Source organism: Lissotriton helveticus, chromosome 5_1 (genome assembly GCF_964261635.1).
Source record: "Lissotriton helveticus chromosome 5_1, aLisHel1.1, whole genome shotgun sequence".
NCBI classification, from domain to species: Eukaryota; Metazoa; Chordata; class Amphibia; order Caudata; family Salamandridae; genus Lissotriton; species Lissotriton helveticus.
Window position 1 is genome coordinate 1,832,115,409 of NC_136065.1, and position 12,595 is coordinate 1,832,128,003.

Below are 12,595 nucleotides of genomic sequence, written 5' to 3' on the forward strand. Positions count from 1 at the left end.
TGATCTCCAATGATGATTATCCAACGCAGGGCAAGAGTACGGAGTCAGAGTCCAGAAGTATCAGATGCACGGACTCATGCTTGCAAATTGCAAAAACTTTTGCTCAGTCACTCTTGACCAAAAACCACAGAGTCTATTTAAGTTTTAAAGCTTCATTAAAAGTAAAAACATTTATTAAAATCAAGTTTTACATAAAACATAAACGGTTCATTAAAAATGGAAAAGTGCTTAGTGATTTATTTCACACATTTATTGTGGGCGAGCCGAGCCCTCACCGGGTTTGAACTTTAATTTTTCTTTTTCTGGTGCTGAACCGTTGGTCACTCCGTCCTAGTGATGATGATCTGATCTTGCTCTTGTTCTTAGAAGTGAAGCTTCTGTCTGTTATGAGAAAAATGGTGCGTGTTAAAAAGCAAGCATTCATCAGTTGTGCCAAAAAGTGCAGCAAGACAACACCCTTCCCTGGAAAAAGGGACATTTTTACTTTAGAGTAGACAGTCACAAATTATTAGATTGGTTTCTGTATTCACATTTCTTCATTCCTGGACAAAATACTAGTGAGTGGTGTATGTCTATGACATCTAACATTCTTAAATGTACTTTGTAGGTGGAACATCTGGTGCTGGGGCCAGCGCGGAGGTGGAGGAGGACACTTCTGGGGAGGAGGCGGTGCAAGTCCCGGAGGAAACTGTTGTGAGGGTTGCCACGGTAGTGGCGGGCAGTGGTAAGCTCTTATATTCCTTACTTATTGAGATTGCAGACTGCAGAGTGTGCTCTCTGCACGGGTGTAGTATATATGTTGTACAGTTAAGTTACTATACTGTTAAGAAGACTTTCAAATTTAGAACAAAGTTTTATCAACCAGGTAGTAGCCTCCTCTAAATTTACTTCAACTCAGCGGTGAATTTTTTTTCGAGAATGCAAATCAGAGATGAACTTGATGGATGGGATAAACGAAAAGCAAAAGAAGGGTGTAAGTAAGTGTGGAAGGACGAGCAAGTTAAAAGTAATGATGACTGACAAAGAAGAATGATACGTGTTTGATTGGTGCCCGAGGTGGCTGGGAAGGAATATGATGCATGCATGGGTGAAGGATGAAGCAAGGATGGGTGGAAGGAGAACAGCCTTGGTGGGTGAGACAGAAACTGTATGTGTGCGCAATATATCCTTTGATTGAAATTCAAATGCAAGTCAAGCACGGATGCTTGTGGATTCCCAAATAAAATGAAAAGGTTGTTTTCCCGTGAGAAAACGTAAGGTTTGTCCAGATGAGAGACATGAAGAAGAATGATTGACATATAGTTTGACTGGATGGATGCCTGGATCATGGTACTATCTGACTCTTAGATAGAATATGTGTATCTAGAGAGAGTAGACGGTCACTGGATGAACTAAGTGTTACTTTGAAGAGCATGTAACACCGCACCCGCACGTCCGTTCCAGTGTAGGAAAGGCAAGGAAAAGAAGTTTTAATTTTGTCCGAATACTACCATGAATAGTAGCAGTAGTTTGTATTGCAAGCACAGCATATATCCGGCTATTACGATGGCCACTCACTACCTCTGTTAATAAGTTTAGTAGAACTCGGTCATTCATGTGTGGATGTATCACTGTTCACTCAATAAAAAGCAAAGCACCTAAAGTCATCCCATATGTAAGCAAATACATACCATGTGCAGTGATAGATAATCAGATTATTTATCTTCTTCATTTTCCTTTTCTAGTATTCATTGGCACTGCAGGGTGAAAGTTAAATTAATTAAGCAGTAGCCCTTGTAACAGAGTATTCTCAGTGCCACCCGTAATAGAAAAGTAAGAGCATCACCACCTGCATGTACTGGACCGGTACAGTAACGCAAGTCTGTCTCACTCATCATGGGGGGCGTCTGTTTTTCTCGGGTGCAAGTTGACTGCGCTGGCATTATGCCGGCTTGCAAAAGTTAACGTACCAATTTTGCTAAACAAGAGAGAAGAAGAAGGATAAGACTGGTGTACTGTCATAGTCGACACTAATGGAGTAAATGTAAATTGATATGTAAATTGATACTTGTATAGCGCACTACTCACCCGCAAGGGTCTCAAGGCGCTTGTACGAATACTGCTGTGGAACCCATCCTGGCTTTCCCTGTGAGGTGTACACTCCTGGGCACCCCCAAGGTGGAGGCCAGGCATCCTTAGCATTGTGGGGGCCGTTGTGGAGATTAAGCAAGCTATTGCCCAGAGTTGCAAGGTGGGACTCCATGATTGGAATAGGCACCGAGGCGAGAATTATCAGATCCGTGGAATTTTTTAGCTCAAGACCCGCCGAGGCGGGAAATTGAACCCTGGTCCCGGGCTAGACCTCTGCATCAGGGTCTGCTGCTCTAACCATTGAGCCACACTTCTCCATAGTGCTCGTAGAATTGATTCCTTAAACTCCCACTAAAGTTAGAGCAAGGATGAAGAAGTGGGAGGTTAGATAGATACTGGCCACAATAGTTATGTACTGCGCTTGCAAGTTGCTAGTTCTACTGTGACACAACTTTCTGCTGAATCATTTTGTGTTAATCTTAGAGATCATTGGTTACAGACTATGTCTTTCTTTCTTCATATAGATGCTCCTTCCAAACCAACATGGAAGGAGCTGGCTAAAAGGGCCCGGCAACGGAGGCTGGAGGCGACTGTCGCCGAATATCGGCGGCTAGTGGCCCTGGAGGAGGGGGACACGCAGTCGACCACAACATCGACCGGGACAGCTGCATCCTCCTCCACGCTCCCTTGGTCAGCCAGTCAGCGCAGCAGGTCTCCAGCGGTACGGAGCCGGGGTACCGCAGTCACCCCCCACCGCCGAGCAGCAAAAAAATCAGCTGCCCCCCACAGCAGTACCAAAAAAAGGTTGCACCGCCTTTCACTCAGGGTGTCCTACCTCGAGCAGGAGCTGTTGAACACCAAAACCCTGTTCGAGACCCTTCGCAAGGAGCATGCCGACCTGGCCCGAAAAGTGAACAGCAGCCAGCAGTAGGATGAGACAGTCCCTTGCCCCTTTTTTAAAGACTTCTGGGGGGTGGGAATTGGGAGTTGGGTTTTTTGGACTTTTCACGGACATTCGTTGGGGTTTGGGAGGGGGGGGGTTGGGTCTTGTGGGAGATTATTTATGTTAGGGATATAAATATACTTTAAACTTTATCTTAGCATACGTGTTTTTTACTGCTTTTGAGGCTGGTGGGTGGGGGTTTAACAGTAAGTTTGTTTTCCTGAAACTTAAGTGGCATCTTGATTCAAGTTGTGTAAGTAATTGCCCAAATGTTTTCAAAACTAAGTGCCTCTCACAGAGTAAGTGAATTCAATAGTCCTAGGACTTTTCTAGTACTACCGACAGTCTCTCGTCTCTCCTAATACTCCATTATACTACCTCCCCCTAAACGCTTATCTTACCTGTAATTTGTGTTTGGAAATAGGGCTAGGCACAGGGCTGGCTGCACGGGAAATGGCGATTAAGGTTGGCAATCCTGGGCGGATGAAATGTCATCATTGCGGTGGTACTAGTGGTGTTACACAGTGGCAGTTGCAGCATCTGAAAAAAAAAATGAAACCTTATTTGTCCTTACCGTAGCATTAGAACGGTACGATAGAGAATATAGCAGGTGACAGTACACTAGAACAGTGCCGCAATGTAGCCTAACAAATGGTAAAGTATTGAAAGTATAACTACTACTTGCGTTGAATTTCTTTGACATTGGCTTCTACTACAAGAAATAGTACTGAAGGTGAAGGACACAGCAGCGTAATCATTTGCCACGTCTAGAAGGAGGATGTTCTTGATGATCAATCAAGTTGATGGCGCGCATGAAAATCTGCTTTCATTTGCCAATAGTCCTGGGTCTGTGTCAAGCTGAGTAAGAATATATCCTCGGATTCCTTCACCAGCCTGTTGCTATGACCTTATCCTCCCCAGCAAGTGTGTGGAATTATTGCTGTCATTTAGTCACACGTCAATCAAAACCACACAGCCTGGGGGAAGAGGGTTAGGGTTTAGAAAATGGATGGGAATGGGGGTTTTTGGGAAAGTTTTGTTGGGAGAAGAAACAAAAAAGCACAGCATGGACAAACAATAATTGAAGATAAACAAATCTTTGGGTACAAAGCTATCCATAAATCTTTTAAGTGACATAAAGGAAGTGCATGCACTACTGCATGCATGGTTACTGAAAAGTAAGTAGTACTTTCGACAACCGTGAATGAAAGAATGCGACAGTACAGGGCTGCAGTAATTATGCGTTTTCACTTGCCTATCTCTGCACTCAGAGAAACACTTCGTACATTAAATTAGGTTTGAAAATTAGCAGAAGTAAAACCTATACAATGGCTGTAGGGATGAATTTAGAAGCAGAGATCAAAGAAATGCAGAGTCACACTCATAGAAGTTCACAGCAATAACATTACTTAAAAGATAATTAGAAAAGAACGGATACTGTATCTGTATGTTGTTGTAGTTGTCCTGTTGAATTTGGGAAGTTGCATGCATCCAACCATTCCTCTTATTAGCGGGACTCCTCCATTCCATCTGACGCTCCGTCCATCAATGTTGGTGACCAGAAGACACCCTGTCCACTGCCTGCCTGGCGGATGCTGAATTGCGGCTCGCTAATGTAAAGCCTGACTTCATCCTTTTTTTCCCATTGCAGAGGCTGAAACCCGGCCTGTAATTATTGATGGAAAAACCAGGAAGTGATATTAGAACACCACTGACAAATAAATATAAGGTATGTAGGCTGTGTAGTGCAAAAAGTCACACTTTAAGTTTCCTAATAGACAGTACAATATTTTTGAAAGTGAGTACTCTGCCTGATTCTCCTTTTGAAGGATAAATAAGTATGGGCGAATTAATTTAGTGGATTTTTCCCCTCAAGCGAGGTGTACTGTAAACTGTGTTTTAGAACAAAATTAGACCTTCCCAGCAGTGCTCCCAGACCCTTACTAAACCCAGTCGCAAAAATGTAGAAGACCCCCAATCAGATCTCAAAAAACGTGCGATACTGCTACCTGTCAGAGGCCTAGTAGAAAATGGTGACAAAACGTACTTTGAAAGTAAAGTAGGCCCAAATCCCCCCTTACCCACCATGGATTGTATTCAAACCACTTGCAAGCAAGCAAAAGTATCCATACCCAGCATTGCTCCAAGACTCGCAAGCCCCCCCACAAACACCAGGAACCCCCATAAACAGCCCCCCGAAAACAGTAGAGTGAGCGAAATCTCAGAAAATGCAAACAATTTTTCCCCAGGGATTGTCTCCAAAACACTTTCTTTCGGGTATTAGACCTTCCCAGCAATGGCCCCAGAACTGTTAACTCGGGCGAAAACAAGTTTAACACCCCCAACAAGCCAAAAGGCAAAACCCGGGAAAAGCCATACTTAGAAAACTTTGGGCCTACCTGGAATTCAGTCCAAATGCGCTCTGCAGCTAGGCCCCAACTCTCCTTTCCCACCATGGATTTCCTGTAAAACAAATGCAATCAACATTAGAATGTGCCAGCAGTGCTCACTGCCCCCAAAACCCACCCCCAACAACCTAAAAGCCCCCCAAACAGCATCCCAAAGACAGGCAAGTGATCAAAAGCGCAAAAAGTTTTTCTGATCCGATTTTCTCCAAACCACTTTTAGCCTGTATTACACCTTCCAAGCAAGGCCCCCATACCCGTGAACCCGGGCAAAAACAAGTTTCACCCCACTAAAAAGCCAAAAAGCAAAACCGGGAAAAGCCACTTAGGAAACTTTGGGCCTTCCTAGAAAGCAGTCCAAATAAGCTCTGCAGCTAGGTCCTAACTCCCCTTTTCCACCACGGATTTTCTGAAAAACAAATGCAATCAACATTAGACTGTGGCAGCAGTGCTCCCAGACCCCAAAACCCACCCCCAAAAACCTGGAAGCCCCCCAAACAGCACCCCAAAGACAGGCAAGTGATCAAAAGCGCAAAAAGTTTTTCTGCTCTGATTTTCTCCAAACCACTTTTATCCGGTATTAGACCTTCACAGCAATGCCCCAGACCCGCCAACTCACCCGCAAAGAAGTAGAACACCCCCTCAAGTGCAGAGTCTTTCTTCATTGGGCGTAATCCAGCCATCTGCTTTGAGGGAAATAGGAGTCTGGAGGAGGAGGATAGAGGAGCATGTTCTTGTGAACTTGTAAACCTGAGGAATGCAGACTGCGGCACCTTCAAATCAATAAGCAAATAAGTGAAGACAGTTCTGCTGATGGGCTTGTTTTTGTGATTAGGTGATTAAAGTTTTTTTTATATATAGATTTTGCAAAACAAAGAGAGACAGACACACAGGAATAAAAGTGAATAAGGACAAAAATTTGTGATTCATTGACTCATTTTCAGGGCTCGGTGTCAGGGAAGAAGAGCTCGTCCTCAAACTCTGCTAATTCAGACGGGAGTAGGTCAGTTAACAGAGAAGAACTTCCCTCATCTAAGTTGGTGTCCTCCTCGTCATCTTCCTGCGTGCATTCTCGTATTTTGTAATCTGGTGGTATGAAGTGCTGATTCATCTTGATCATTGTTAACCTCTCCACATTTTTGGGCGAGAGGCGGGTCCTTTTGGAAGTTACAATGCCACCAGCAGCACTGAAAACACGTTCAGAAGACACGCTTGCGAGTGGGCAAGACAAGTAGTTTATAGCCAGGTTGGTGATCTCTGGTCACACATCTCTTTTCCCATGCCAATACGCCAATGGGTCATGATGAACATGGACCTCAGTTGAGTCATTCAGATAGGCCTGCACCATCTACTCAATGTTCTCCAGGGTTCCTCCACTTTGCTTATTTTTTTCTGGGACCTTTGGAGAAGCAAACCCAAGCTGAGTTAGTCAATCCTCTTCTTCACACAATATTACTGTTGTGTCTGGTGCAGATGATACGGTTGCTGGTGTCGTTAACGGCTGAGAGGGAAAATAACTCACTTCTGCCACAGCCACAGATGCAGAAGTGGATTTTTTTTGACTCCGGATGGCCTGCTGATGCTGATGTACTACCTTTTCCTTCAATTTCCTGCCGTTCTTTTTCTAACCGAGTGGCTGACACAGCTAGCCAATGTTTGTACTTTGTAACATCTGCGTCATCAAAAGGAAAGAATAACCTGCCTGCCACTGCCTTTTTGTACCGTGGATCCAGAATAGTAGCAGAAATGTAATGCTGTTCTGTGTGGATCTTTTCAAGACGTTCATCGCGAAGTAGGCGCTGTAATAACTTCTCCGCCAACTCAAATGCTTCTTGCTTTCCATCTTTTTGAAACGTAGAAGACATCGCCTTCAGTTGGTGCTCTAGCATGCGCAACAATGGGGTCGCTTTTCCCAAATTACAGTCCTCCCTGCTGAATGCACGCGTGAAGACCTCAAAAGGACATTGCTCCACCTGTATCCTCATGTCTATCATAGGTGTACCCAGTTTAAAGAAATACTGATTGACTACCGCATACTGCTCATACAGACGCTCAAGCATGTAGAAGGTTGAGTTCCAACGTGTTACCACCTCCTGGATGAGTGCTTTCACTGGCACTTTACGTCCATGTTGCAGGCACCTAAGCTGCTTCTGGGCCTTAAAAGAATGGTTGAAATGTGTGCACATTCTTCGGCAGGTGGTCAGTAACTCGGAGACTGGACTTTCTTCACTCAAGAATTTTTTAACAACCAGGTTTATACAGTGCGCCAAACACGGCACTCTGAAATAGTTACCCTTATCCATGGCCTTAACTACATTGGCACCATTATCCGTGGAAACATAACCAATCATGCGTTTTCTTGGGGACAGCCATTGAAAGACCTTTGTGTTAAACTCATACAAAATGTTGTCTCCTGTATGATTTTTCTCCATGGCAAACATGGCTAGTGTTGCATGTTTCCGAGCATCTTTATAAACTTTGTCCGTGTCAACACCTGCGTTTAGCTTTGCTTTAACCCCTGAAAAAGAGACCCAGTGTGCAGTGATGCACATGTAATCAAGGGCTTGGCAACTGGTCCACATGTCTGTTGTCAGATGTATAGTGTGAACAGCACTCTTCTGCAAAGCTGCCCCAATCACCTCCAGCACATCTTCATGTAGTGCTGGAACCGCAACTCTGGCAAAATAGAACCGGCTAGGAACCTTCCATTTAGGGCAGAGCGTTGCCACCATTTCAAGAAAACCCACCCCTTCCACAAAAGAAAAAGGGAGAAGGTCCAGCGCTGGCATTTTAGCCAGCTTAGTGTTATACAGACGTGCCGTTGGGTGGTTGCGTTCAAATGGCGCATCTGAAAACAACATGCTTCTAATGGTGGGCTGGACCATTTTACGGGATGATGATGACTTCTTCGACCCAGTTACGCTCAGTGATGATGAACTTTTTCGCATTGGTGTCTCACTCTCTCCCACACTCTTCGTGCGGCTCGTATATCTTGCAGGGGGTGTGCTGCTGACAGGGGTACTGGGTGTAACTGAAGGAATGTTTGACGCTTCTTCCTCCTCGTCATCATCAGATGAAACATCAACGGATACACTTTGTTGACTTGCAATTCGGGCTGCCTTGATCTCCCTTAGGTGCGCATGCCATTTGACAGTGTGCTGTCTCTCAAGATGACCTCTCTGGCCTCCGGTACCATAGTTGGTACCAAGCTTACCACGACTAACTCGAACCTTACAAATGGTACAAATGGCCATGTTTTCCCTTGTTCGGCTAACACTAAAGAAGTCCCAAACTGCGGACTTCAAATGTCTGTGGGGGGCGGAGGAGGCGATACTGGGAATGCTAATGCCCGATGAAGTGGAGGATGTGTGTTGCCGAAATTTACTACGTTGTGCACTTACAGCACCACTAATTGAGGAAATGGAGGTCGAGGTGGATGGAGGTCCCTTCTGGTGAGAAAATATGGAAGCAGTAGGTGGTGGTGTACTAGTTAACTGCATTGGTGGTGGTCCCATTGACACGTCGCCAACATCACGCTCAGCAGCATTTCGGGATAGGGTTAAAATGTCTGTTTGCTGCATGCCCGCTGAAGCTGGAGTGACGTCTATGATGACTGCGTCGTCGTCGTGAGAGTCTTCATCAGCAGGATTATACGCCACTTCTTGTTCAGCGTCATCATCACACTCCATAACTATGAGACTTTCGGGGACCTTCCTTTTACGCTAAGCTACCTTTGTCAGATCATGGTGTGCCTCACTCTCAGACAGCACTGGTGGTTCCCAATTTTCATCCTTATCATCAGAAGGAAGGGGCTTGAAGAAGATGTAGACACCATCCTTGATCTTTTCCTTGCTGGGGATCTGGAAGACAATGAATCATCAGGAGGAGTGGCTTCCTCAGATGATACCTCGGCTCGAATGTCGATTTCCTGATGTGCCCCTACTTCGGGAGGAACAACTATTGTGGGCACTTGTGCCGCTCCATGCACCTCTGCTTGCGCCTCTCCTTGCGCCGCCTCTCCTTCCACATGTACTTGGGCTTGTACTTGCACATGTGGTTGTTGTTGCGGCTGTGGTTGTTGAACACTCGTCAGATGAGTTACAACAACCTGTGTTGATTGAGGGATGCTGCTACTTTCTTGCGATGAGCCAACATCACTGGTCGATGGTGATTGAACAACTATACTGGCTGCCTCTGCAGCACTCAAGGGCTTGGACCTAAGTTGGCGTGGTGGTGGTGGCACTGAGCGCAATGGAGCGGAGGTGCTGCTCCCAGCTTGGTACTCAGCAGACCCCGCTGCTGCTGCAGGCGTACTTTTTTTTCCCCAAAAAAATGTGCCGGTCGTCACACCAGTCTCCTTGGTAAGTGGCGCCACTTGCTTCTTCTGCTCCTTACTGGCAACTTTCTTGCTAGAGGAGCTACGGGCAACTTTTTTTGGGGCCATCTTCTTCAGATGTCAGAACAGCAGGCCGCAGTTGCACAAGTTGCAGAGTTGTCTGTGGCCACACGTGACGTTGTGCTGCACACACCGCAGCAAGACTTCTTCCTGGCACTGATGAGGAACGATGAGGCTGATGATTCGTCTTTCTGCACCTAAAAGCAAACGCAGCCAGAGGAACATCAGTTAAATAAATGTTGCATATGTAGCGCTTCAACTAATAGTTTGCAAGTAAGCATTTTTATTATACCCACCCCCCAAAATGGAAAGACCAATAAAATACACCACTTACAGAGTACCCCTGGGCATAATGGATGAAAGCATGGCAGACTGGGTGCAGGCCTATGGCACAACAAAGCACACTGCCTGGCTTCAAAATGCCCCCTAGACCCCCACCCACATGGCCAGGCCATGCCTGGACCAGGCCTCAAAATGCCCCCCACCCACATGGACAGGCCCCCACCCCACCCCACCCCAAAAAATCGAAAAACACACAAAAATCACCACAATCCAATGCCATCCATGCCCTCCATGATGTTTACATTAAAGAGACCCCACAGAAAGACGCAGTCCATGCACCACTGAGCACCCCTGCGCAAATGGCCCCAACAACAGCCAAAAAATCGAAAAACACACAAAAATCACCACAATCCAATGCCATCCATGCCCTCCATGATGTTTACATTAAAGAGACCCCACAGAAAGACTCAGTCCATGCATCACTGAGTACCCCTGGGCAAAAGGCCCCAACAACAGCCAAAAAAATCGAAAAACATACAAAAATCACCACTATCCAATGCCATCCATGCCCTCAATCATGTTGAAATTAAAGACACCCCACAGAAAGACTCGGTCCATGCACCACTGAGTACCCCTGGGCATAATGGATGAAAGCATGGCAGACTGGGTGCAGGCCTATGGCACAACAAAGCACACTGCCTGGCTTCAAAATGGCCCCTAGAACCCCACCCACATGGCCAGGCCATGCCTGGACCAGGCCTCAAAATGGCCCCCACCCACATGGACAGGCCCCCACCCCACCCCAAAAAGTCGAAAAACACACAAAAATCACCACAATCCAATGCCATCCATGCCCTCCATGATGTTTACATTCAAGAGACCCCACAGAAAGACTCGGTCCATGCACCACTGGGAACCCCTGGGCAAAAGGCCCCAACAACAGCCAAAAAATCGAAAAACACACAAAAATCACCACAATCCAATGCCATCCATGCACTCCATGATGTTTACATTAAAGAGACCCCACGGAAAGAATCAGGCCATGCACCACTGAGTACCCCTGGGCAAAAGGCCCCAACAACAGCAACAAAAATCGAAAAACACACAAAAATCACCACAATCCAATGCCATCCATGCCCTCAATCATGTTGAAATTCAAGACACCCCACAGAAAGACTCGGTCCATGCACCACTGAGTACCCCTGGGCATAATGGATGAAAGCATGGCAGATTGGGTGCAGGCCTATGCCACAACAAAGCACACTGCCTGGCTTCAAAATGGCCCCTAGACCCCCACCCACATGGCCAGGTCCTGCCTGGACCAGGCCTCAAAATGGCCCCCACCCACATGGACAGGCCCCCACCCCAAAAAATCGAAAAACACACAAAAATCACCACAATCCAATGCCATCCATGCCCTCCATGATGTTTACATTAAAGAGACCCCACAGAAAGACTCGGTCCATGCACCACTGAGTACCCCTGGGCAAAAGGCCCCAACAACAGCCAAAAAAATCGAAAAACACACAAAAATCACCACAATCCAATGCCATCCATGCCCTCCATGATGTTTACATTAAAGAGACCCCACAGAAAGACTCAGTCCATGCACCACTGAGTGCCCCTGGGCAAAAAGCCCCAACAACAGCCAAAAAATCGAAAAACACACAAAAACCACCACAATTCAATGCCATCCATGCCCTCCATGATGTTTACATTAAAGAGACCCCACAGAAAGACTCAGTCCATGCACCACTGAGTACCCCTGGGCAAAAGGCCCCAACAACAGCCAAAAAAATCGAAAAGCACACAACAATCAGCACAATCCAATGCCATCCATGCTCTCAATCATGTTGAAATTTAAGACACCCCACAGAGAGACTCGGTCCATGCACCACTGAGTACCCCTGGGCCTAATGGATGAAAGCATGGCAGACTGGGTGCAGGCCTATGGCACAACAAAGCACACTGCCTGGCTTCAAAATGGCCCCTAGACCCCCACCCACATGGCCAGGCCCTGCCTGGACCAGGCCTCAAAATGGCCCCCACCCACATGGACAGGCCCCCACCCCAAAAAATCGAAAAACACACAAAAATCACCACAATCCAATGCCATCCATGCCCTCCATGATGTTTACATTAAAGAGACCCCACAGAAAGACTCAGTCCACGCACCACTGAGTACCCCTGGGCAAAAGACCCCAACAACAGCCAAAAAAGTCGAAAAACACACAAAAATCACCACAATCCAATGCCATCCATGCCCTCCATGATGTTTACATTAAAGAGACCCCACAGAAAGACTCAGTCCATGCACCACTGAGTACCCCTGGGCAAAAGGCCCCAACAACAGCCAAAAAATCGAAAAACACACAAAAATCACCACAATCCAATGCCATCCATGCCCTCCATGATGTTTACATTAAAGAGACCCCACAGAAAGACTCAGTCCATGCACCACTGAGTACCCCTGGGCAAAAGGCTCCAACAACAGCCAAA